Genomic DNA, 26426 nt, shown 5'->3' with positions numbered 1-26426 from the left:
ACTCAGCGAATGCAGGCTGGCCCGAACACACCGCGCGCCCTGGCACAGCCAGGGGAGCAATACCAAATACATAGAAGGATCTAGGGCGCGTGTCATGGCGCTTCGGCGAAAAAGTACCTAGAAATGTGGTACGGGCTGGCGGCGCATGGCGGCGTAGCGATCGAGCGCTGGGCTTGGGAGCAAAGGCCGGCGCTGGGTGCACGCACGTGGCAGCAGACGACCCCAAGTGGGGTTCGCTGCTGCCACGCATGATGACGTCACAAAAAAAAAAGTTTAATATAAGAGACATGAAACGCTAATATTTTGGTTTTATTGTTAATTATACTGCGTTTAAATAGATAAGTCGTTTTACTTGACGCCGTGTTTTAAAATCGAAAATGACTGTCGGCGTTTACACGCGCGTGCACGCAGTGGGGAATCGCTGTGGTTCCTAGTGGCCGTGTTGTGCGTGCTTAGTACTGTGTAGGATCTGCTAGTACGAATAACGTTGCTGTTACGAAGATAGGCAAGCTTTCAAGGAACTGTACTGTATCCATGAAGTGGCACTACATATCGCCTGCTATCGATTGGGGGTTTCGAAGAGTCGTGGTGGCACTGCGCCGCCGACTGCATGGTGCCGGCACAGATAATTCGTGTATTGCGGCGTGTGTTGCTCGTTTTAGTTGTGAGTGCGTCTTCTGATAAAACTGGATGCCATTTTGCGCTTAAACACTACGTAGAGACATTGCTCACGATCCACTGCTCGAAAATGCATAAGTCGCACACCAGTATGCATTGACGGTCGATATAGCATGAATATATACGTTTCCTCGCTATCTTTCTGTAACCAAGGGACCTTGCAAAATAGGAAAGCATTTTGTCGATGAACAAATTTCACTCATGCATTTCGTGCCTCTTTGGGCACGCAGAATCCTAGTAATTCGGGCAAGCCCACGGTCAGATACCGTGAGAATTGTGCACAAAATACAAGTACCATACGGGTAAGGAGTGGATGACACCACCATCATCCGTCTGTTTTCTGCGGAACTAATATGAATTGTGACCATTTGGCCCATATTTCAGTTCTGGTGTCAGCAAGTGTTCGTGACGAATTTTGAAGTGCGTGACATGTATACATCACAGTTGACTGCAGTGTAGGTTGCTATTAGGTTTTCGTGCACTGAGACAGAAAATTACTTGTAGAAGAGATACTGATGCGATGGCTTTTTCTTTTTTTTTTTTTTGGAATAGTGATTGTCATTATATAACATGAATGAGAATGCAATACCACTTCACTCTCTGCGCGTGTAAACGTAGTTTTAATACTTTCCGAGCGTGATATATATATGTCATCGTACCTTCTGTCGTAAATTATTTTCTGTGAATGATACCCATTCATCAGCCATGTCTTCATTAAATTTGCAGTATTTGGGGTTAATAAACATTTAACCCTTGAAAACAAGTCTTATTTGTTGTCCTTTCAACTTTACAACGTCGAATATTAGAACACAAATGCAAGAAAAGAGATATACACTGAGGTAGTGTTTGTCATCTTTCTTGTTTTTTTTATTGTTCTGCACAATGTTTTCTTAATTATCACGCAAGACCAACTAGCCGGTTCTCATAGAGCATGCTTAGCTGCAACGAAATATTAAAAAAAAAGTTATTGAGCCCTTTGATGAACAACTTCTGCTATAAGAAAAAGAAAGGGGAAAGAAAGAAGGAAAATTTCATCTATAAAGTGACCTCTCTCAATGTAATTAGAAAGTAGGATTCAGGTACTGAATTAATTGCATCAAAATCATATTTTTCTGGTACACAAGCAAGTGTTCATTGCCAGACCTGTCTGTAATTCACATATTTCCTGCATGACATATACCACAATGACGTGGTCACTCAGACAGTGTATGTGCATTAAATACAATGTTAAGGCTATTACACAGCAGTAAATATTAAGAATGACCTCTGTTATCATTATGTGGCTCATTGTACTCATACTTCTAAAATGTGTAATCACTAATAAAGTTAAAAAATGGCCAGGCTTAGCTTGGTTAAGCCAAGAAAGCGTTGCATATTGTGTTGGGGCCCAGCTTTTCCTCCGGCTGTCGTGACGTCACGTCACGTGGTTGCGCTAAAGGTCAATGGTGGCTGCCCGGCCGCGCCCAAGGGCTGAACTGAGTGATTGCAATATGCAATGCATAAAACTCTAGTGTAGGGGTATGAGCCACCATAGTGGTTCATACCCCCAATGGTGGCTGCCCGGCCGCGCCCAAGGGCTCAACTGAGTGATTGCAACATGCAACGCATAAAAGAAAGAAAAGTATAATCCACATCTGGCAGTGCTCCTAGTGATCTTAAAGGGGCCCTCAAACCATTTTCCAACGAATCATAGGATGGCCTCATTATTAAAGGACATATCAGGAATCTCTTGCCACAAAATTTGTTCAAATCCTTCACATATTAGTGGAGTTAACGCATCGATACATGGCTTTCTCTCTCTTTTCATCTCGGCTAGCAAGCTGGAAGCTACACAGAGAAGAAGCCTAGAGGAAAAAGCCGTGCCCTAAAGTTGAGTGTCTCAGTAGTGAAAGGGCTTGCTGTGGCACCCCATAGCGGCTGCCCTAGTCTATGCCATGCAAAATGCCACTATCCTCTTGTACACCACATGTAGACCGGCAGTGCAAAGAATAAATTATTTTCCTCTGTTTTTGAGGTGTCATACATGTATAGGTTTTAACTAAAAATAATCAGTAATGTATTTCTGAGAATGCTCTCGCAATCCCAAAATCAGCCAATATGAAGTGCTGGTGGGATCAGCCGCTTGCACTGACGTTGCTTGATGACAGTGCAAATGCAAGAGCAACCTATTTTTTGCTGTCTTTGACATGAGATTTTAAATTTCCTGCTGTGTGCAATGTTATAATACTTGGCTCACATTTTAACAACAGCCTTTACAACAGATTGGCAATATTTTTTTGCTATTGATACGGAACAGTTGTGTGGTTGCACTGAACAAGATGAAGACGACATCTTCCCGATTGATAAAGGGTCACCATCATAGGCTTATGTGTAAATATATTGTAAATAGCCTAATGCATCAGCTACACATAACACTATGTTTAAAAAGTCTCAAGACCCCATTAAATGATCACTTCATCTGGAAGTTTAAAGTCATCAATTGGAATGCGGCCAGCCCTAACAATTTCAGGAGGATCCGATAAACATGAAAATTGTCTGCAAGATAATTAGATGCATTAATGTTAACAGAAAAAATAAAGAATTCGGGAAAAGCTGCAATGAGCAAGCCTGCTTGTTACTGGAAAGATCGCATATAGAAAAGACTGGGGAGCACTGTGCTAGTGGGCTTTTCATTTCTATGTATGAAAAAGAAATCGGAGTCCTCAAGGCATACATCAAGTAATCAAATCCTTTTTTTTTCTCTTTCTAATAACGTGTCTGCCCATGTGCATATCATATACATAATTCATGACGACATTGTGGAATGAACAGCTTACATTGGTGCTTGTCCCATGTCTACCCTTTTATTTCATGCCATGCCTGCTTTTTGCATTCATAAATCACGTCATATATGCACAGATGTGTGCATACTTGGTCAACATACAAGGCTTATATCACCTCGTTTTCTGTTTCTTTCATTCGGCACAGAGAGTGTTCGTGTATATATTGGCAAATATACCCGCTGAGATAGCGACTAATTCAACAGTAGCCTGCAATCAGCCACGTGAAAGCCAGGAAAGCAGGCAAAGAAAGATTCTTTTTAAAAGTCCAAAAAAATAAAGTTCTAGCAGCATCAGTGCTTGAACTTAATAAAGCGGTCAAGCACATGCACTGTAGGAAGAGCAGATTATGAGTGAAAACATTTGCTTTATTTGATAAATCGAATGAACTAACATTTTTTTTTTGCATAGTTATTAGGTATACACTTTAATCTGTACAAAGCATCAAGCTTGAGATTGGTGAAAAATAAAAGTATTGTAAATGTAATCACTCTCTATTATGAATAGAACATTTAAACAATAAATTTGTACACCATCACAAGGTATTGAAATAACATAACTAATTCACATACACCAATGCCTGTCCTATAAAATTTTAATTCCTTGATGTTCGTAATTTGATTGTATTTAGAACCTTACAGTGGGCTTTTTATGTAGTAACCAGGCTCAACAGATCATTTTCATATTGATCATCAGCCTATTTTTATGTACACTGCACGACGAAGGCCTCTCGCACCAACCTCCAATTACCCCTATCTTGCGTTCGCTGATTCCAATTTGCGCTTGCCAATTTCCTTATTTCATCACCCCGCCTAGTTTTCTACTGTCCTCAACTGTGCTTCACTGCCCTTGGCATCCAATCAGTAACTCTAATGCTCCACTGGTTACCTACTCTATGTATTACATGGCCGGCCCAGCTCCATTGCTTTCTCTGAATGCGAACTAAAATATTGGCTATCCCCCTTTGCTGTCTGATCCCAACCTCTCTCTTCCAATCTCTTAACGTTATGCCTAACATTTTTCATTCCACCTCTCTTTTCATGGTGCGTAAGTTGTTCTAGAGCTTCTCTTTAACCTCAAAGTTTGTCCCATATGTTAGCACCAATACAATGCAATGATTGTACACTTTTCAATGGAAGTAGTAAGCTCCCAGTCAGGGTTTGGTAATGCCTGCTGTATGCACTCCAACCCATTTTTATTCTGTAAATTTCCTTCTCATGATCAGGGTCGCCTGTGAGTAATTGACCTGGATAAACGTACTCCTGTACAAACTCCAGAGGCTTACTGGCGATCATGAATTCTTGTTCCCTTGCGAGGCTGTTGAACCCAACCTGTCTTCTACCGATTAATCTTCAACCCCACTCTTACACTTTCTTGGTTATGTCTTCAATCATTGGTTGTAATTCATCTGCGGTGTTGCTGAACAGGACAATGTCTTCTGCAAGGGAAAGGTTGCCGAGATATTTGCTGTTGATCCTCACTCCTAAGCCTTCCTAGCTTGAATACTTCTTCTAACCATGCAGTGAATAGCACTGGAGATATTGCATCTCCTTGCCTGACCCCTTTCTTGATAGGTAACTTTCTACTTTTCTTCTGGAGAACGAAGGTAGCTGTTGAATATTTGTAGATATTTCCCAAGATATTCACATATGCCTCCTGTACTTCTTGATTACATAATGTCTCTATGACTGCTGGTGTCTCTACCGAATCAAATGCCTTTTCATAATCTATGAAAGCCATCTACAGGGGTTGATTATACTCTGCAGATTTCTTGATTACCTGATGGATGGCATGGATGTGATCCATTGTAGAATATCCCTTCCTGAAGCCAGCCTGTTCTCTTGGATCTCCATCCTAAGGATCTCCACAAATGATCCTGAAAAGTGCTCCATGTGAAACACCAAAAGATGTTCTATGGATGCACCAACTAGGCCTTTCTTTAGATGTCATTGGGACATTAGTCAGATGTTGAATCCTGGCATAGTCTTGATGTTAATAATCACTTGTTTGTTGATGCTACAGTCCCTGTAGCTCTCCAGGCATGCAATGTGTCATAGAGTCACTGTGAAACTTTCAATGCTTTATTGCAACTGCTTATAATACAATGTGTCAATTAGTACCTCCAGCGAAAAATAATGAATCTATCCCTACTTTACAAACCCTAGACAATCTTCCAATAAAGATCTCTATTGGTCTCATATGAAATCCAATAGGAAAACCTACAAGTCCCATATGGCCAAGTGTACAGGTCCTATAAATATTCTTGCCGGTGCTGTGCCAGGGCAGTACAATGTTCTATAACACAAATAAAATGTGTGATAGTGATACAAGCAGTGATATGAACTTGTATTGGACAAATAAACTGCTTTATAGATCCCAATAGATGCAATAGAATTAGTGATCATAACATAAACTTGTATAGGTAGCAGTGCTCGGCAAGAAGCAAACCAAGCGGACGCGCCCAACATAGAGAATGGAGGCACAGAAGGTGTCGCTTTAATAAAGCAATTATATGCATTCCAAGCTGCATATTCGTTGTACTGTAGATGTTGGTACAATTTGTTGTTTCACTGTGTAATTTCCTAGAGATCAGAGCTGGCTGCTAGCACATCTGTAAGAATGTACAGATGGGGCTATATATAGGCCAAGATTCGTTATGTAAGTGTGGTCCTATGTGTCAGCTGTTTGGCTAGGCAGCAGCAGCAACCACGATGAGCAGAGGCCAGGAGGGTTTGCCTAGGAAGCTTCGTAAAACAATTTGGTATACATCATTCCTGTCTACACCAATCTAGAAGTTGAGCTAATACACAAATACAGGCTATTAGTTTTATCAGTGTACTAAGTCTGTTTCATAAACCACTACAGGCTATCATTGTATCAGGTCTAGTTTATACTCCAATAGATCAATACAGGTTATCAGCATCATTAGTGTATCAGACTTATCATTTCATTATCCAGTAATATGAAACCTATAGAAACCAACCAAATATTTATATTCCAATTTTTCCTAAGGAAATATAACACAACACAAGCAGAATTTAGCATAAACACAGCTGTCCAATGTCTTTTGCGAGTGTTTACAGAAGACATTCGCAGTCCATGTGGTAGACACTGAACACTGTGCATTGCGTCTATATCTTTTTATTTATATTGTTTATTTAGACATACATTAACACAGATGAAGTGACTAAAGGCAGATGCAGCTGCCTAAGCAAGGCCCTCCTACCTGTACATTGCACAGAGGTGGAAAGCAACAAGAACACAGCGAAACAATACAGAAACAGAGAAAAACCAAAATCTGTGCAAAAGGCAACTAAAAAAAATTACACAAGAAGCTACAAATTGTTGGAAATCTATACTTGCATCATTCTCAGTAAAGCCTAAACAATTAGGAATAATTCTGACAAACAACAATGCTGAGCAATTGTGCAAGAGTTTAAACAATAAATAAGGAATATAGAAAGGACTGACATGACCACAGCAGCACTACGTATCGCACGACAAGCATTATTCAACAGCTTAACAAAAGATAAACTTTTTTTTTGTTAAGGCTATAAACAAACCTGCATTGGCGAATCATATTAGCACTTTCACGATTTTTGATTGCTAGGTAATCAGGTATTAGGATGAGCAAGTGCCTGTGTCCCATATTTACTTCTGAACATTGGTGTCCTAAGTCAGCTATGCCTAAGATGGTACTGTGTATTATTGTCAGGCAGAGAAGATGAGGAGGGAGTAATATACTGGTCACATAGAATGTTCTTCTGTCTATGCATAGGAAGCATTATTTGGAACAGCTAGTTAACTTTGAGTATGTTAAGCTTAGGAAAGAATAGTGCTGTGTTGGCCTTTTGTTCTATATTTTTTATAATGCAGTGCCAATCTCTTTTTTGTAGAGCTGTGCACTGCACAGCTCTACAAACCTGTCTAAATTTGTCTCAGGAGCAATATCCCAGATGAGTAGCCAGTAGGAAACATGAGAATGAACAAGGACATAATATAACTGAAGTTTTAACCATTATGGCACCAAATTTCGAATATTGTTCATTATTGATATTGCCCTACAGATATTTGCATGGAGCTTGTTTATGTGAGGTGTCTAGCTCATGTTCTCTTCGAAAATAACACCTAACAATTTTTAGGTTTGTACTCATTCAATAGCACAGTTAATAAATTTAGTAGAAGCATTGTAATTTGAAAATAATAAAAATAATTTTCCTAATATTCAATTGAAGTAATTTAAATATAACCAGTTTCACAATTCAATCAACAGTCGAGTAGCTACCTTTCCAAGATAGAGTAAGTGCATGTTTATCTGCAAAAAAATGTACTAGTGTCTTTTGCATACAGTAGCATATATATAGCATATAGTAGTGTAGTTTGCATGTAGTAGTTTGCATATATATTGAGGAAGTTGCAGTATATTCACAATATCTTTTGTTTATTTATTTATCAAATACTTCAGGCCCTCACAGCAAGCCCTAGCAGGTGTGGCATAACTATACAACAATGCATAATATGAATTCAGCGTAGTGACAGCACAAAACATAGGAGCTCATTTACAATGGGACAGGTTGTACAGTAACAGGAGAAAATTTATACAGTGTGAAACATGACTATGAATAAAAAGCAATCAATTTGTCAATAGATTCAATGGTCATAATCACATCAGAAGGCAGCTTGCACCATTCCTCAATTGTACGGGGAAAAAAAGAATACTTAAAGGTGTTTATTTTGACATGGTGTGGAGTTAGACACTGATCATGATGATGCCTTATACGACGAGTAGTAATGGGCATAAGATAAGGTTGAGGACTCATAGAAAGTTTATTGTTCTTAAGTAAAAATATAAATTTTAGTCTTTGAATTTTCATTCGTGCTTGCAGCGATGAGATGGCATGCTCTTTCATTAAATCAGAGGGCGAGTCTGTACTGTGGTATTTTGAAAAAATGAAGTGTATGACTTTCCTCTGGGTCAACTCCAGTGCCTCAACATTCTGTTTAGTGTAGGGGTCCCAAACTGTACAAGCATACTCTAGTTTTGGTCTGCTGAGACTATATATAGTATACTAAATGCTTTATCCTGGGAGGAACATTCTTTAGTTTGTGGTGAAGAAGACCAAGTTTTCAGTAGGAAGACAAGAAAACATTGGTAACATGATTGTTCCAGCTTAAACGGTTTGTTATGGTAACACCGAGGTATTTATATTCATTAACTCCTATATAGGGGATGCGATGGAAGGGTGTATGGAAAGGAATGCACAAGTTTTTTGTTGGTAATCTAAAGTCCTAAAATAACCTAAAGTCTTAGGTAAATTTAAAGAGAGCATCTATTTGAGAAGAGGACTTGCAGATATCTGACACGCCATCTCCTGATGCACATTCACCGAAAATATTTTGCATGCTGATTCCTTATCCAAATTATGCCCATGATGCTGCATTTTGAAGACCTCACCGAGTACAATGTCTCTTCAAAATCCACCAGACGTCTTGATTTGGATGTGGGACGTGTGGATCTTTTTGGGACGTCCATGGGGACTTTTTGTGTCATCTCGCTGGAATCAGTCAACCTTACAAACGAATTAAATGACAAGTCATATTTAGTACATCCATATTTGTACATGTCTGCACCACACAGAGTGTAATGCCAGTAGTGCAAATATTAATTTTCACTTGGAAAATTATTTCCACCGAAACACATGGTGCATTTATGCCAGCATTAACTCTCACACTTCTGCACTGAAAAAAAAATCTATGCTGTTACTCACAACAAATGTTTACCTAGGTATGAACAACAGAACTTAACAAACAAACCTTTTCAATTTCTGAGCCTAAGCTACACTCACCCAACTTGTCCAAGCCATATATCTCCTTTCAATTTTGTTGCAGAATTAGCAAATGATGTTCATTCAACACTAAATTGTGGAGCTAAATTAAGGTGCTCAAGCAGTTTTGGGGCAGTTAATTGCTATATTCATGCTGAAAACTTGGTGGAGAAGCAATGAGTAAGAGAGAGACAATACAAATACATACTTTTGATTGAAGGTCTGTTTTTGAAACATTGGTTAACATACCATAAAAACTCGCACATGTTAAGAAAATCAAGACAAATTTGGGCCTCTGTTAATATATAGGTCTAAAGTACCTCAATGTCTTCCCACACCAAAATCATTAGAAGGATCGCTCGTCACCATAAAAAACACTAGAGGGCTGGCTGACATACTTTCCGCACATTTTCTTTATGTGGAATTGCTCACCGATTTCCTCATCAACATATGTCTCTATGTTGGAAATGCAACAATGTATGTGCAACATGAAACACTCTGCCTTAAGGGTGTGCACATTTTCTTTATGTGGAATTGCTCACTGATTCCCTCATCAACATCTGTCTCTATGTTGGAAATGCAACAATGTATGTGCAACATGAAACATTCTGCCGTAAGAGTCTATGAGCCATTGCATCTTTGCTTGCTTACAGCATATGAGCCATTGCTGATGATAATATTTTTTTGTACCACTCGACTAGACGCCGCATTCTTTAGATGTGAGCCATTGCCCTGAGCCACGTAAGGCTTTGCATCATGGAATGTGCAAGTGTGACTGAACGAGGACATAGAAAGAAACAGATAGACAGAGACAGCACTACTTTCAACTATAGATTTTATTTTCACAAGCATCGATAAATATATACTGAACGAGCAGAAACAAATGAGACAGCAAAAAAGAACATTTAGTGGTGCATGTCGATGAACCATACACATGTCCAAGGTATGGTCAAAACATGAACTGCAATGGTTACTACGATAAACCGAGGAATCATATCTCTTTTTCAGATATCGACACTAATGGCTTGCTCATGCACCTTTCCTCTAATTTTCCGATTTCATAGGCCTCCACAATCTCCCTTGTCATCCTACTATGAGCACTATACAAAATAGAAGTTCTCCCTAGGGAAAATTCTGACAGAAATATTTTATTGGTTTCTATATAGGTTTCATCTTACTGGATTATAAAACGACAGACCTGATACCCTAATAAAGCTGACAGCCTATATTGGTATATTGGACTACAAAATAGTATGCCTGAACACTGGCAACACTGATAGCCTGTATTGGTATAGATGTAGATATCGTATCAAGGTGGTTTGTTCTACAAAGATGCATTAATTGTTCATTCTAAAGCGAATCTTTCTACGTGAACAACGTGAACCCTCCCATATTTTGCTGTTCTTGGTTGCTGCTGCTGCCTTGCCAAATAACTCACACACAGGACACAACTTATACAATGAATCGTGGGCTATATATATATATATGTATATGTATGTTGAAACAGGCATGTTCGTCTTGTCAACATGGGCACAGCATCTGGAAAAGGGCCACTAACATAAGGCAGTCACAGCCCGAAAAATCGACAGAGCAAGACACACACGACCGTCAACTTCTTCCTCCATGCTGGCACAGAACTGGTGCCAAAGTGCTCCGGTACAACATATACATGTATATATAGCCGCCGCATCTTTTCTACCCCGACATGTCTGCTCGAGGCCAGCTCTGATCTCTACGAAATTACGCAGTGAAGCAAAAAATAGTACCTAAATATCCTCAGCACAACAAATAAACAGCTTGGAATGCATAAACACTTTATTAAAGCAATGCCTTTCCCACCCTCATTCTCTATGTTTGGCGCATCTGATTAGTTGGCTTCTTGCCAAGCAATACTACCAATACAAGTTTATATCATGATATCGGTTTGTGTTTTTATCCTGCCATATCTGTCCTGCCTCATTGACGACTTGCTGAAAGTAATAAGTTGTCCCATGTCCTGGAATTTTGGACATTCCCCGTGCGACCATCTTTCCAACTTCACCGCTGTGTACCAGTGTAACTAAATGGGCAGCATATGAAAAGAAATTCAGAAGGCGGCCCAAATTCCAACTTTCCATTAGCAACATTGAGAGGGCACGCGCCGTTTTATTAACATGCGCATTTATGGCACTTGGTCCTAACATCTTTGCTGCATTATAGCAGTGTTTTGATTAGGATTAAAGTACTTGTTGAAATTCTGGCGTTCTTTCGAGATACCATTTTTAATATTGCAGCCAACTGAGTTACGCTAGTCCATTGCGGTGGAGTTCAAGAGATGGTCGCAGGGGCGATGTTCAAAATTCTTGGCTATGTTCAGCCCAATTTCTTTCCTGACTTTTCGAACTCTAGCTGTGTCTAGCCCTGCGATCCGTTTTCTGGATTCTGTATCATGCTAGTGAACTGTGCATATGCCCCCTGCCTCGCGTCTCGGCGAGGGTCCTATATGCGTTCCATAATGAGCAAATAGGCTTTAGTAGGCTTTACTGTAAAACAGTCCTGTAATACAGAGAAGCATACAGAGTGCATTGCGGTGAAGGTAGGCGAGAATTTGCGCAAGTACTAAGCGTTAACAGCGTGTATATTTAGTACGTTCGGGCTGCGCCTCCAGGACACCAAAAGGGCAACGGTGACGCCACAGCTGGAACCTGGGTTGGTCTGTGGGTTCAGGGCTCGCCGAAATGCCAACCTACGGTTCCACCTTTGATCTTTCCGCTGGCCCTTCCGTGCTTGGTATAAAGATCCTTCGCCGCCCACTTTATTTTAATAGATGCTCTCCTGAGGTCTCCGTTTGCCGGTATTTATATTTCTCTCACGCCAACTTCACTGTAATACATTTATGTACTGAGGTGAAACTTACTAAAGCGCATTGGTCATTACGGGACTCGTATATAAGGCCCTTGCGGACTATGTATCACCGCTTTGTTTCCAAGGGGATGCCATTAGAGATCATAATCATGGGTGACACATCGCTTCCTTGGCTTTGTTGACGGGCACGACGAATCGTTTTTTTTTTTTTTGCGTCTAGAACGTTATGCGCAGCAAACGCCCACTCCGTTGGCGACGCGGAAGCACTCGTGCAAGGAAAACGGTGTAGTAGAGATGTTCCGAGATACGCGGAGGGCAACAAATTTTCATGAACCCTAGCTTAGCGTTACATTGCTGCGCTGGCCACTGTCGTTGGTGCAAGTAAGCACCTAGCACACTATGCAAAGCAGCCGGTCACCTTCTGATTGCAAAGTCAGTGAAAGAGGTAAAGAATGTTTGTATTATAAATTTGAGCCACAAATGGGCTCTGCCTATGTCCCACGACTGTTTTTAATGAAAAAATAACTTCCTTCTTGATATGTACACCTGTTCATCCCATTACAACAACAGGTTTTCGACTATAGGCATCTCTATATGCCTCAATCCCTACTGTCATTTTAGTGCTCCCACTAGAAATATAATTTCAACAGAAAATTATCTGACACCTTTTGACTTGGAGTTTAGTACTGTGCCTGGGGTATAGCTTCGACAAAATGCACAAAAAAATAATTTTAAAATTTTATCAGCCCTAATGGTGTCCCATACATTTGTGTACTGTGCTCTCAAAAGTTTGTTATTGTTCTTCTCCACTCGAAAGCACTTGTGCTGATAGTACTGTTTGTCAGTTGGAGGATGTCTCATCACCTGCTTTGAAGCCTCTCTTACAATATTCTGATACACTAGTTAAGTTCTACTCTGTTAATGAGATAAAAATGAAAGTGTAGGCTTTGGATGGTAACATTTTCCATTTAGCAATGAAGTATAAATGATGTCCAGAACATGCCTCTTGGGTAATGCATCAGTGAATTATTGAGGCAGCACTTCTTACAATTCACAGATTAAGTCATGGAATGCTTTGCATGCAATGCAAGGTCAAAAATTGTGGCTAGAAATCAGTGCACACTTTAGCAGTATGCTGAGCTGGGCTAGTTAGTGCATGCTGAAGGGAATTGAACAGTGCAATAGACGAGACATATTTGCATATGACAGCACTGTGCCTATTGTTTACACTATATGTCCAGTCTTTTGTGCTGTTTCATTTACTTCAATGTGTAGACCTTCACTACAATAATAATGCTATCTCATTAAATTTGGGCCGTTAGTAACATTGTGAACAAATGCACTATGCATTTCTTGTTATTAATGTGTGTGTATGCATGTACTTGCATGCATGCGTGTGTACTTTGTGGTTGTTACAAGTCTCTTTGATTACTGTTAAAATTGGGAGATTACAGACAAACTAATTTTTGCTAACCAACCTTTATAGGAGTGGCAGACATCAGAAGTTGTGCTACCTAACTAAATTAAGTCATTAATAACTAAATTTAAGCAGTTATGTTAGGAGGCATGTTAACATGAAAGTGTAGATTTGAATATGTTCGGTAGTTGAGGAATAACCATTGCTGGAACTTCTGTGCCTTATTAAACACACTACTTTCTTGAAATAAGCTCAAAATTTGAAACAAAATACATTGCTCTTCCAATGAGCAGTTTTCATTACACCATTTTCTGTCAGCACATAAACATATTAACTGGAAGACTTTGCAAAACTTTGATAATTATTTAACCTATTGGCAATTATTCCACAAATTCTGACGTCCACTGCTGCTATGTAGCTTGGCCTGCAAAAATTATAATTTGACTCAAATCTCCTATTTCTCATAACGTGAAACAGACATAGCAGAAGCACACAAGATGAGTGTGTGTGTCAACGTGTGCATATTATAGAAAACTTAACACTACGTATACAGGGTGTTCTTTTTTAGCTGCACCAATTTTTTTTTAATTTCATGTGGTAGATAGCACAATTCTAACCCTTGATCTAAACTACTTGATAAAGTGGGCATCACCCGCCGTGGTTGCTCAGTGGCTATGGTGTTGGGCTGCTGAGCACGAGGTCGCGGGATCGAATCCCGGCCACGGCGGCCGCATTTCGATGGGGGCGAAATGCGAAAACACCCGTGTGCTTAGATTTAGGTGCACGTTAAAGAACCCCAGGTGGTCAAAATTTCCGGAGTCCTCCACTACGGCGTGCCTCATAATCAGAAAGTGGTTTTGGCACGTAAAACCCCAAATATTATTATTAAAGTGGGCATTACTTCTACAAGAAATAAGAATGCCTGACTGAATAATTAACTTTATTCTAATTAACTTCTTGTTTGTTACTTTATGGCGCCCATTTCAATTGACAAATTGTAGCTGGTGAGATTGCAATGCGTATCCACTTGGAACACATTATCAGGACTAGCCCAGTTTCGAGATATGAATTTTCAAATGTCCAATGAAATGCATTGATGTTCCAGTTACCTTCGTGCGTCAATGCATAGAACAGTTTTTATAAGTAAGTGGAACAAAAGTGAATTTTTACGGCAAGTTTGATGCCACATATCTCGAAACTGGTGCCATCCTCAGAATTTGTTCCCAAGCAGATATGCCTTTCAAACTCACTGGTTACATTTTGTAGATTTGGAATGCCCACAAAGAGAGGGTGGTGCAAACGTAGACATGGCCAGCAAGGGTCAAAGTGCAGTGTCTGTTCTTATCAGCTTAATATCTGATATGGGTTCTATTTGGACCCAAGCTATTAAACTTATTTTTGCAAGTTGCCGGAGTGCTTGAAGCCTGCTTCACCAATACTTTTGTGCAATATTTTTGTGTGTACCTTAATGTGGCAAATATGCTGCAGTGAGGGTTGTCAACACATGTGTGAATGTACCACTGTTTGAGCATAGGAAAAATAGAAGTAAGAATATTGGGCCTCTCAAATTAGCAAATTAGTTAAAAGACCAGGAGAATAATTTAAAGATACATTTAGAGACGTGTATCTGCCTTAAATACTGCATCTTTAAAATCAACATCGTCATCATCAACCTGTTTTATGTCCACTGCAGGACGAAGGCCTCTCCCTGTGATCTCCAATTACCCCTGTCCTGCGCCAACCGATTTCAACTAGCGCCCGCAAATTTCCTAATTTCATCGCTTCACCTAGTCTTTTGTTGTCCTCGATTGCGTTTTTCTTCTCTTGGTACCCATTTTGTAACCCTAATGGTCCACCGGTTATCTAACCTATGCATTGCATGGCCTGCCCAGCTCCACTTCTTTCTCTTAATGTCGATTAGAATATCAGCCGTTTGCTCTCTGATCCAAACTGCTCTCTTTCTTTCTCCCCTTTAACGTTACGCCTAACATTCTTCGTTCTATCACTCTTTGCATGGTCCTTAACTTTTTTCCCAATCAAGCTTCTTTGTCAGTGTCCAAGTTTCTGCCCCACATGTCAGCACCGGTAAAATGCGCTGATTGTACACCTTTCTTTTCAATGACAATGGTAAGCTCCCAGTCAGGAGCTCACGATGTCTGCCGTATGTGATCCAACCCATTTTTATTCTTCTGTGAATTTCCTTTTCATGGTCAGGGTTCCCTGTGATTAATTGACCTAGGTAAACGTACTCCTTCACAGACTGTAGAGGACAAATGGCGATCCTGAACTCTTGTTCCTTTGCCCGGCTATTTATCATTATCTTTGTCTTCTGCACATTAATCTTCAACCCCACTCTTACACTCTCTGTTAAGGTCCTCAATCATTTGTTGTAACTCGTCTGCATTGTTGCTGAATAGAGCAATGTCATCGGCAAACCGAAGGTAGCTGAGATATTCGTCATCGTTCTTTACTCCTAAGCCTTCCCAGTTTAATAGCTTGAATACTTCTTCTAAGCATGCAGTGAATAGCATTGGAGAGATTGTGTCTCCCTGTCTGACCCCGTTCTTTATAGGTATCTTCCTACATGTGTAGAATTAAGGTAGCTCTGGAATCTCTGAATTTTCCCAGGTACATAAGCGGTCTGTACTCCTTGATTGCGTAGTGTATCTATGACTGCTGGTATCTCTAGTGAATCAAATGCCTTTTCGTAATCTATGAAAGCCATATAGAGAGGCTTACTGTACTCTGTGGATTTCTCGATTACCTGATTAATGACACGGATGTGATCCATTGTAGAGTATTCCTTCCTGAAGCCAGCCTGTTACCTTAGTTGAATGAAGTCCAGTGTTTCCCTTATTCTATTGGAGATAATTTTGGTGAATATTTTATATAATACTGGGAGTAAGCTAATGGGCCTATAATTTTTCAGGGTTTTAATGTCTCCCTTTCAGTGGATTAGTATAATGCTTGCATTCTTCCAGTTTTCTGGGACCCTTGCGATCGATAGACACTTCGTATAAAGAGCCGCCAGTTTTTCAAGCATTACGTCTCCTCCATGTTTGATTAAATAGACTGTTATTCCATCTTCTCCTGCCACTCTTCCTCGTTTCATGTCTTGCAAGGCCCTTCTGACCTCATCACTAGTTATAGGAGGAGTTCCTGTATCCTGTTCATTACTGTTTCTAATTGAGGTATCCTGACTCCTCTGGGTATTGTACAGGTCAGTATAAAATTCTTCCGCTGCTTTTACTATATCTTCGAGATTTTTGATGATATTTGATGATACCCTGCTTATCTTTTAATAGTTATATAACTAATATTAATATTATACTATATATAATATTAATGGTTATATTTTAAAACAAAATATAGCATAACCTTGGAAATTGCGATGCATAAAACCACACTTAACAGATTATTCAAATGTATGGTGATATTCATTTCTTGCATTCTTTGCCACTTGCTTAGCAACTGCACAATTCCTTTTTTGATAAATCTTGGAGAAGTTTACTGAAAGAAACATATAAATCCACTTAAATGTCCTCAGATGTTGAGAAATTTTTCATGTTGACGAAGTGGTCTAAGGGTACCGTATGTGAGGAGGGAGGGACTGTCAAGCAACACATCCCACTCAAGCACAAGCTATCTTCCCTCAGATATTGTGGGATCTGGCATTGTCATGATGAAAAGCAATGCTTCTTTTAATTTAAGAACTCTGCCCTTCTCTCCTAGATTGTTGTGCATAACTAATTGAATAAGCAACAGTAGTTTGCATAAATTGACTATTACATTGTTTTCAGTAAAGGATTTCTTGGGGAAAGGTTTGTGGTCATTGTTTTTACACAGCTGGCCACTTATGGGAGGCAGTGATAAAGGTTGCAGTCACTGAACTTTTGTAGAACTGAAATGTGTTGTTGGTTAATATATGCAGCTTTTTAGAAATGGTCATGAGTTCAGACATTTATAGATTGAATAGACTATCCACATACTAAGCACTTGGATGGTAGTTCTCATTACTTTTCTTAATTTTGTTAGAACTACCAGAGGTTATCTTGCCACTTCTGTGTTTGTGGTCTTCAAAAGTAAAGCGAAATGAGTGAAAAAAATTTAATGGAGCAGGCAAGCAAAACCTTTCAGTTGGAATGTTATCCCAAATGTCAGAAAAATATTTTGAATGAATCTCTGTGAGTGAACATCTGAATTGCTTCATGCTTATGCAATCCGTAAGGAGTCATTTTCTTAGAGTGTAAAAGAATTAAGATGAGTTGGAGCACACTTTTGCAGAAGCAGTGTCCCCTTGTTTTTAGTGGTGTGTGGATGTTTCAGATCACAAATATTGAATTGAATAGTATTTGCTGTTTGATTTGTATTTGATTTATGAATTGATTATTAAAAATTATGGAATAATAATTTATTTTGATTATGTAAAGAATAACATTTATTGTGGCCTCAAAGAAGAGAAGGGGTAGGAACTGAGGACTATTCTGAATAAGTCTGCTGAAGGGAAGCTGTGGTTGCTATACATGAGCGCTAGTTCTTGAGCAAACACAGGGGTCAGAGGTGTTTGATTTTGGCAAAACAATTTATTATTTGGCCACTTGCATGATGTATCAATCATTTTAAAACAATGTGCAGTGCTTTAGTATTACACTTTTCTCCTTGAACAAACTCAACATTTTCCATGGCTCCAGATGTGCTATTCCAAATTTCTTTTTTTCATTACTGTCATTGCCATGGCATACCACGATAACTAAAAGTAGTTGTTTCTCATTTATGCGCTCCTCAGTTGACTGGACATCTATTTTGCAAACAGCATAATATGCATTTATATGTGCCTGTAAACAAGCCAAGTAAATAATGCCAACACACTTCATTTTTTACAACTAGCACTCTACACTTACTTTATATTTCAGCAACTTTAGAAATTCTAAATTTGATTCAGTATTTGGAGGTTGCTTTCCTCAAACATATGTAGATGCAGTAAGAAAATTTCATTATTTGAGCACCCCTACTTCTTTTCTGAAATGACACTATTAAATTATTTTAATCTCCATTGAGGGAGGGAGATAAAAAAAATAGGAGGGGCTGTTACATCACTTTTTGTGAAGTCAGACAATGCCATTTGGTCATGCAGCCCAAGCAACTTCTCCATCTTTGTAGGTGCTGTCAGAACACCCATGTATGTTTTCTGTTTCTATGCTACTGTGCACCAGCTTTGCGAGTCTGAGTGCATCACCTCTGTGGCCACAAAGCTCAGTATGAGCAACTGTGATGTATTTTAAGGTTACCTTATGAAGAAATGGAAACTACCCAGTTTTTCTGCACTTTGCATGCATAGTACTACGATACTGTGTAACTTGACAACAGATAGCTTCTTTTGTGTGCACAAAGAACTTGGAAGTGTGATAATTCCCACAATAATTTCATTATTTTTAGTATGCAATATTTTACCCAACTTTGTCATTGGCCATTGGTGTTTGCAGGTGTGCTACACATTTTAAATGTGGTACTATTAAAAAATAGGCTGAAACCTATTTATGGATGGTGCTGCATGTTAATTAAAAATTTTACCTGGTAAGAGCGAGTGCAGAACTTAAATCTGTTTATTGAAAAAATGTTTGAGTTCAACACAAGGTTTAGTAGATTTACATGGTAACAACTTGTGAATGGGGTGGGGACGTGGCCATAGCAATTGTTCTGTCTCTAAAGTGCTACCTAGACAAGAATAGATACATGGTAATTGAACAAGGATTCTCGCTGAAGCCATCGTTTTGACAAAGGGACTTGTCTTCATAAGGCCAGCAACTGCTACAGATGAACAGGTCACTTTTGTGAGTATATATATAATGAAAGTTTACAAGAAGTTCCAGGCATGAAATAAGATGGAAATTATTTGCGTTATGTTGGCTTATTTTGAGGAGATAACCTTATTTGGTATTTACAAAATGTCATTGTTAACACAAACTTAGCATTTGTAGCCATTTTCATGGCTACTATACTGAACTGTACCCCCTTCAGTCATGAATGATGGTATTCTGCCAGGACATTTTTCGAGCTTGCAGGTATGAATGTTTCAGGTGTCCAGAGTTCGAAAAAAAAAATTCCCCTCTCTAGGAATATTATTTTGCAAAGTCAATCGCGTCCTCATATGGAGACATCGTGACTCAATACTTTCTATCGCAAGTTCACTATGCCACTTTAAAGGAAGAAGGGGCATTATCTATTCAGGGTTGTGCGAGTGGTGCATCGACTGGTTGACAGGTTGTGATATTTGAAGAAGTGATCCTGAGCTGCGATGCACAGAAAAACATCGCATTTCCGGCAGTGGCCCCGGTTTCTACCACACACTTCTCATACTTGCTTTGCTAAGGAAACGGCAACTGGACTTGCTGGGGCCAGTGGTCCTTTGCATCCTACCTCACACAATCGCATCATGTTTAGAGCAAGGATGGTGACTCAAAATGAGCTATTCAGGTTGGACATTAAAAGAAAATGCTAAATTGCAGCACAGACAAAATTCTCAAATACAAAAACAGAAAACAGTCTGTACTGCTTCTGCAGGTCAACTTCGCCCAAACAAAATTCTGTTGTTCTGGGACCAAACTAGGAATCTCTCGTATCTGGACAACCATTCGAGGAAGCGACATAATTGCCAGACTGACGTTGTTCGTTTCATGGTCCGGAAATGTGAGCATTTACCACCTTCATGACGAAACAGTGCGTACGACGATTTGTGCATTTAAAAAATGCCACCACTTAAAACTAAAAGGAACACTGAAAAACACAGTTTAATTCTTCGACGGTGAACTAGATTGCCCAAGAAGTCCAAAAAGTGTCGGTGGTTTTAAGTTTTCGCACAGTGGCTATGGTTCGCCGGCGTGGTAAAAAAGATTGAGTGAGTCACAGTGTCTCCGAATGGAGACTCGGATGAAAACAGGATCAAAACTATTCAGTAATAGAACTATGAGTATTGTGCAACTGTTTTTCTTTAAAAGTAGCTCTTTCTTCACATAAAACAGGGTTTTTAACCGTTCTGAATGTTTGAGGCTGCTGCAAAAGAGAAATTTGAGCAGCGACAAACCAGAGCTTCCGTAAAACATGGAGTCGTCCGTCTTCAAACATCTTTTTCTCTAGTAGTGTTTCGTCGCTTCATCAGATGGCGTTCATTGCATTTATGTATGCTTCCCATATTATCCCCACCAGTGTGCAGTGTCACTCCTTCGCTTTTTGATGAAAAACTCAACATAGAAAGTCGTATCTTCATATGGAGACACCGTGACTGAAAGGGGTACCGTACCCATAACAGCCATGTAACCATGATTGGATGTAGTAGCGAACAGGAAATGGACGTTCAATGTGTAACTATTGATCAGGTTTGAAGGGCTTCGCAAGATAAGTCCAAGGAAAATGTGGCAGGAGAAGATGAAATAACAATTGATTTGATAAAACATGGAGGAGATATTGCACTGGAATCTTGCAGTCCTTTATTCACAATGCCTAACAACGCTAAGCATACCAGACTTTAAAGAATGCGAGCATAATTACAAGAATGGAGGTGTTTAAGAATTGGAAGAACTACAGACCCATTTCTTTAGTCTCAGTATTGTACAAGATATTCACTATCAAATAGAATAAGGGATACACTTGACCACAATATTCCATGATGGATCTCATCCAATAAGACATTTGAGACCGTAGCCAACCTCTCTGTATGACCTTTGAAAAGTACATATTTGGTTCAAGAGACAATAGTGGTCATGGAGGCATTGCAAAGAAGTAGAAGCATACATGTATGCCTTATTGCAGTAGCGTAAAGTCACGCTTTCTCAGTGCATAGTTTTAGGCAAGCACCCTGAACAAAGTTTATGGAAAACTTTTGAAGACATTATTGCCATCCATAAATATTCTGAAAATTGTGTCGGCATGCCTCCACTATCACTACACAGCTGTAAAATCATGCATCTATTCAGCCTGTGATTTCGTTCTCTTAACAATCATATTGTACGTCATCATCTGTTTTTTTCTGCACCCAATTGTACATCCAGTATATATTGATATCAACATGCAATAAATATTGGTTCTAGTCAGCACAGTGTTGGATCTCCTCTCATTGTCCTGTTTTTAGCACCGTTCCCTTCAAGAGCTTTATTAATATTTTACCTTCAGGTACCACATACAAATAATAGGAAACATGGAACAGCAATGCAAAACTTTTTACATCAGTGATTTCTTTGAGCAGTGTTAAGGTTGACAATTTTGCCTCCTTCAGGAACTCCGTTGAATAAACTTCCTCTAAGCATCTGCCATCCTGGTGTCCTTTCACTACAAGATTTCGAAGGTTATGGTCAGATACAGACAAAGGAAACTCTGTTTGGGTCTTGGGTGCAGTAGTAAATTTCTTAGCATGACTGTGAAAAATTTACGAGGTGCCCAGCATAACCAATATAATCCTGACAAAAGTGTATGGGAGGCTATGCTTGTAGTATATGATGTCTAACAATGCTGCAAGGCAGTGCAAATGCCATAGACATGCATGCATCTTTGTGACATGCACTGCTGTGTCTTAACACCTTCAAAACAGTTTCACAAACTTTTTTTTAGCAATACCCGACTCAACGTTGCTAAATTTTCTAAAAGCCATACTTCTACGTACATATACCACTGCTCACAATGCTTTTGTCACCAGTTGCAAAATGATGCATTCAGCTGCAAGTCGTCGTTGCATACCATAACGCCATATGAGACCTTTCATTTGCATTTAAAGCAGATGGTATAGAAATAAAAAACAAGTGCAGAGATCATGTATCTCTTTGCATAGTATGTAAATGTAATGATTCAGGAAAGCTTTGCTTATAGTGTATTGCAACAAAGGCAATGGATTTGCTGCAATTTAGCACCTAATAGACCAATCTCACCATGCCTAGCACGCAGATGCATGCTTTTTTCCTGCCTTGTTACTTGTAGTTCTTAGGAGAATTTGGAACACGGTGGGAAGGCACTGCGTAATAGTTATAGAGTTTGCATATTCACCAACATGAGTTTTGTGGAAGCAGTGGTGGTGGTCAGAGTGCATATTCAGCGACTACACTTCTGGCCAAGTTGAGGGGCTGGAGACGTGAAAGTTCATTATCTCAATGTGAATGGCATGTGTTTCAAAGCTTGCATCTGTTAACATGCACCAGCTATGTGAAGCAGATTCTTTTCTGTTTGCGGCAGAAAATACTCAAGGAAGTATATAAAGGAAGAAAAAAAAAGTTGCTCTCCAATGACGTTTTGCATTAATATCCAAGCTTGACGATCCCAAATTACGACACCTTGCATATAAATGGTGGTGGTCATGTGTTTACATTTCAGCAGTGACTCGACCAAGGATATAATCTGCATGCATGTTTAAATATAAGGACATGCATTGAAATTTACTTAATGATGTTTATTTGCTTGAAGAAAATGCTTTTGCAATGGTTAATATCACATACACTATGAGGAACTTGGAAGCAGTAAGCTTTGAATGGAATAAGGAAAGCAGAAACTTCAAACGAGATGGATAGAGAGACAGACACAGGACTCTCTTTCTGTCCCGTTTGAAGTTTGCACTTTCCGCTATTAGACTGATAATGAACCAACTAGCCCAGCAAAGGATTTTCTTAAATGGTAAGCTTTATGGCTTATTTGACTTGCTGTTTTCAAGCACTCTAATAGTTGTACGAAGCAACAAAGTTGGGTTGCACGATTTTTGTTACAAGGTGCTTGTTGGCACGTTTTCTTGATTCATTAAAGGACCTTAAAGATGAGCAATAATGCTTAAAAGTGACCAGTTGAATGCAAGGTTGTGAAGCGTTGGTTATGCTTTCTATTGCATTTTTCTTTTCCTGCAGAAAGTATAGAAATGCTTGGGTGAACTGTTTTTTTTCTTGAATATATGAGCGTGAGGTTAATTCTTTGTTGAGCCCGAGTGGTTACAATTTGCTTATGTCACAAGACGCATTCACTAATACGCAACTGTAGCCCTGCAGTTAAAGTGCTGTCTATCAACAATGCCAGGAGTTCAAGAAAGCAATGTTATCTAACCATCTAAATGAATGGGTAGATTTTTGATGGTCAGGGATGTGGCTAGGACTATTGTATAGCAGATGAGCGCAGGTATACAGACCGAGCAATGCATGTTTGTTCTTGTTTACAATGGCCAAGCCTGGCCGTGTGAGCAGCACTTCATACTGAATGCTCATTTGTCCGTTATATTTATCTGGTATTGCTGCATGTCTTCAAAGCCTCTCTTACTTCTAAGACTTCACTGCACATGACTGATCCTTTCATTTGTTCACATCTTTGTGCCTTTCACAGCATCGTCGTGTCCATTGTGGTGAAAATGCACGATTGCCACGTTCCATTTGCCTAAGTTTTACAAGCTGCACTAGCAGCCACAGCAGTTTTTCACGAAATCAAACCAACAAAAAAATTTTACTTGCTTTTCTGTCAGGCTAACTTGCTATAGTCCTTAAACATGTGTTCCTGTGGCAAGCTGTTGTCTTTTTGAAAGAAATAAAGACTTAGAGAATTTTGTTCCTTTGCATTTCATTGCAGCATACAGGGACGCAACAGTTTATTCCTTTACTATAATGTCACAATGCTTCAACGAAAAAAACTGTTGCCTATGATCAAAAAGACTCGGTGGATTACACATTTTATATGCTCTCTGTTCGCAACTCAGCTGTAGTGCAATTACCAGCATGCACCACAGCTGTGGTGGTGTAGAAAAAAATGAGACCAGTCTACTTTGCCTTTCATAATTTCAGGAAGGGCATTCCATCTGTCTCACCCCATTTTTTTTTATTAATAAATTATGTCGAGTAGGTTTTGCAAATGAACCATCTTTTTCCAGGGGTACATTATGTGACTGCTTGTATTATAGGATTATTTTTCTTCAAGCTTTAACAGGGACCAAGTTGCAAAGGTAGCATATATTATATATAATATTGCCAGCCCCAGTGATAGCAGTTCAGTAGCATCCGCACTTAGATGAAAGGTAAAACTAGTAAATTAAATAACTGGTTGGAAAATACAGCACCTGATAAAATATCTGGCTAAATGCGAGGTGTGCACCTGTGCTTTTGTCCACACATCCAAATCACATAAGGTACACTATTGGACATGCTTCACTGTGGAGCTGCTAACCAACAAGACACGAGTGTGATTGACCATGTATGAACAAAGTAGGGTAGTTCTGATCCAATTCTCATATGTAAAGGCAAATCAAGTAACAAGGAAGTTCCTTATATAGTTAAATATCGTGAACATGGTTCAGAACAGTAGATGTGTGGTAGGACTAATGAGGGCTAACCAACAGCAAACCAAACAAAACATAAAGTACAAAACTGGAATGTAGAGTGCAAGTTGCACAGATGTACACTATGAACTGCAACAACTGCTGCAAGGTATAGGTTGTGCAAAAGAAAAGGAGATACCTGAGGCTTGTGCTCAAGTTGAAGGGGTCAGGAATGCCGATCCACCAGCTACACGATCATCCAGCTTGGCAACAACCAGCAGAGCCAGCAAGTGAAAGGGCAAAAGTATGCAGAAGCATGCTTTTCTCTAAATCAGATTACTGTTTAATTGATGTCAAAAGCATGACTTTAATTGTGCACAGCAGTAGTGATCAGGCTAGGCTAGCGTGCAGTTGGCACGCATGTTTCAAACATGCCAGAGTGCATCGCAAACCAAATTTCGCCATGCAGTCTGGCATGTTGCCATGCATGAGCAACACACCTGAGAACTTTCTTCGACATTTCACTTGTTTAGCTTCTTCCTCAATTTCTTAAAACATTGATGACTACTGTGGCACATATTTCAACACAGTGGCATAGCCAAAATTTTTTTTATAGGGAGAGCAGGTGGACGGGCTGCACCAACATGACTGCGGACGGAAAGGGGGCTGGGCAGATCCCATATAGATAGAAATTTTGTATGTGTGTGTGTGTGTGTGCACGGGGGGGGGGGGGGGGAGTGAGGGCTTGTGCCCAGTTTGTTACCCACTGGCTTCGCCACTGCTTCCAGATAGTCCATGAAGACTTTGTCCCAAAATGTGGACATATCAGATAAATTGCACAAACCTGGATTCTGTATTTCTTTAGCCAAGGGGAACAAATGCCTTTTCTTATGGGATTGTACAAAAATACTGAAGCGGCCTGTATGAACTTGAGGCAGCCTTCTTTTTACTATATGAAAAAACAGACTACAAAGCCAGAGAAAGCACAGGGGAAATTGTGTTTCATTGAAATGTAGAAATAAAGGAAATGAAAGTGGATGAAAAGGTGGGAGCTGAACCACATTATACGTACTGTGCTATACCAGTTAAGCTGTCATGAGGGCCCTCCCTTGTTCACTTTCTTAGTTAGTTAGTTAAATGGGGGTTTAATGGCGCAAAAGCGGCTGAGGCTATGCTGCGCCAAACACGAGGTGTTTAAAAATTACGTTTATGAAGGAAAAGGCTTTGTTAATCTATATTTTATGTAAAAACCCAGTGTCGTCTAGAAATTTACGGACGTCACATAATGGGACTAGCGGATCATCACCTAAAATTAGAGCGGGGTGTAAAGGTATGTGTAATTGATATAATTTGTGCAAAAGTGTTCGTCTGTGTGTTTCAGTCTGCATACATGTGAGTAATATGTGCATAACTGTTAGTGGCTGTTGACATTTCTCGCATGTTGGTGTGTCTTCTTTCGTAAGTAAGTAATTGTGTGTGAGGTGTGTGTGCCCAATGCGTAGCCGGCATAAAACTACTTCGATGAACCGCTCTTGATGATAACACGACTTCCACTCGCCAACTATGGGTTTCGTGAGATG

At 39.6% G+C, this 26426-nt stretch overlaps 1 pseudogene; it reads left to right on the top strand.

Annotated features, from left to right (window-relative positions):
* Window positions 1–14890: 14890 nt before the first annotated feature.
* On the top strand, window positions 14891–15072 carry LOC142580610 (U2 spliceosomal RNA; annotated as a pseudogene).
* The last annotated feature ends 11354 nt before the right edge of the window (window positions 15073–26426 follow it).

The sequence above is a fragment of the Dermacentor variabilis genome, chromosome 4 (assembly GCF_050947875.1).
Source record: "Dermacentor variabilis isolate Ectoservices chromosome 4, ASM5094787v1, whole genome shotgun sequence".
NCBI lineage: Eukaryota > Metazoa > Arthropoda > Arachnida > Ixodida > Ixodidae > Dermacentor > Dermacentor variabilis.
This window is presented reverse-complemented; position numbering and strand designations above follow the sequence as displayed.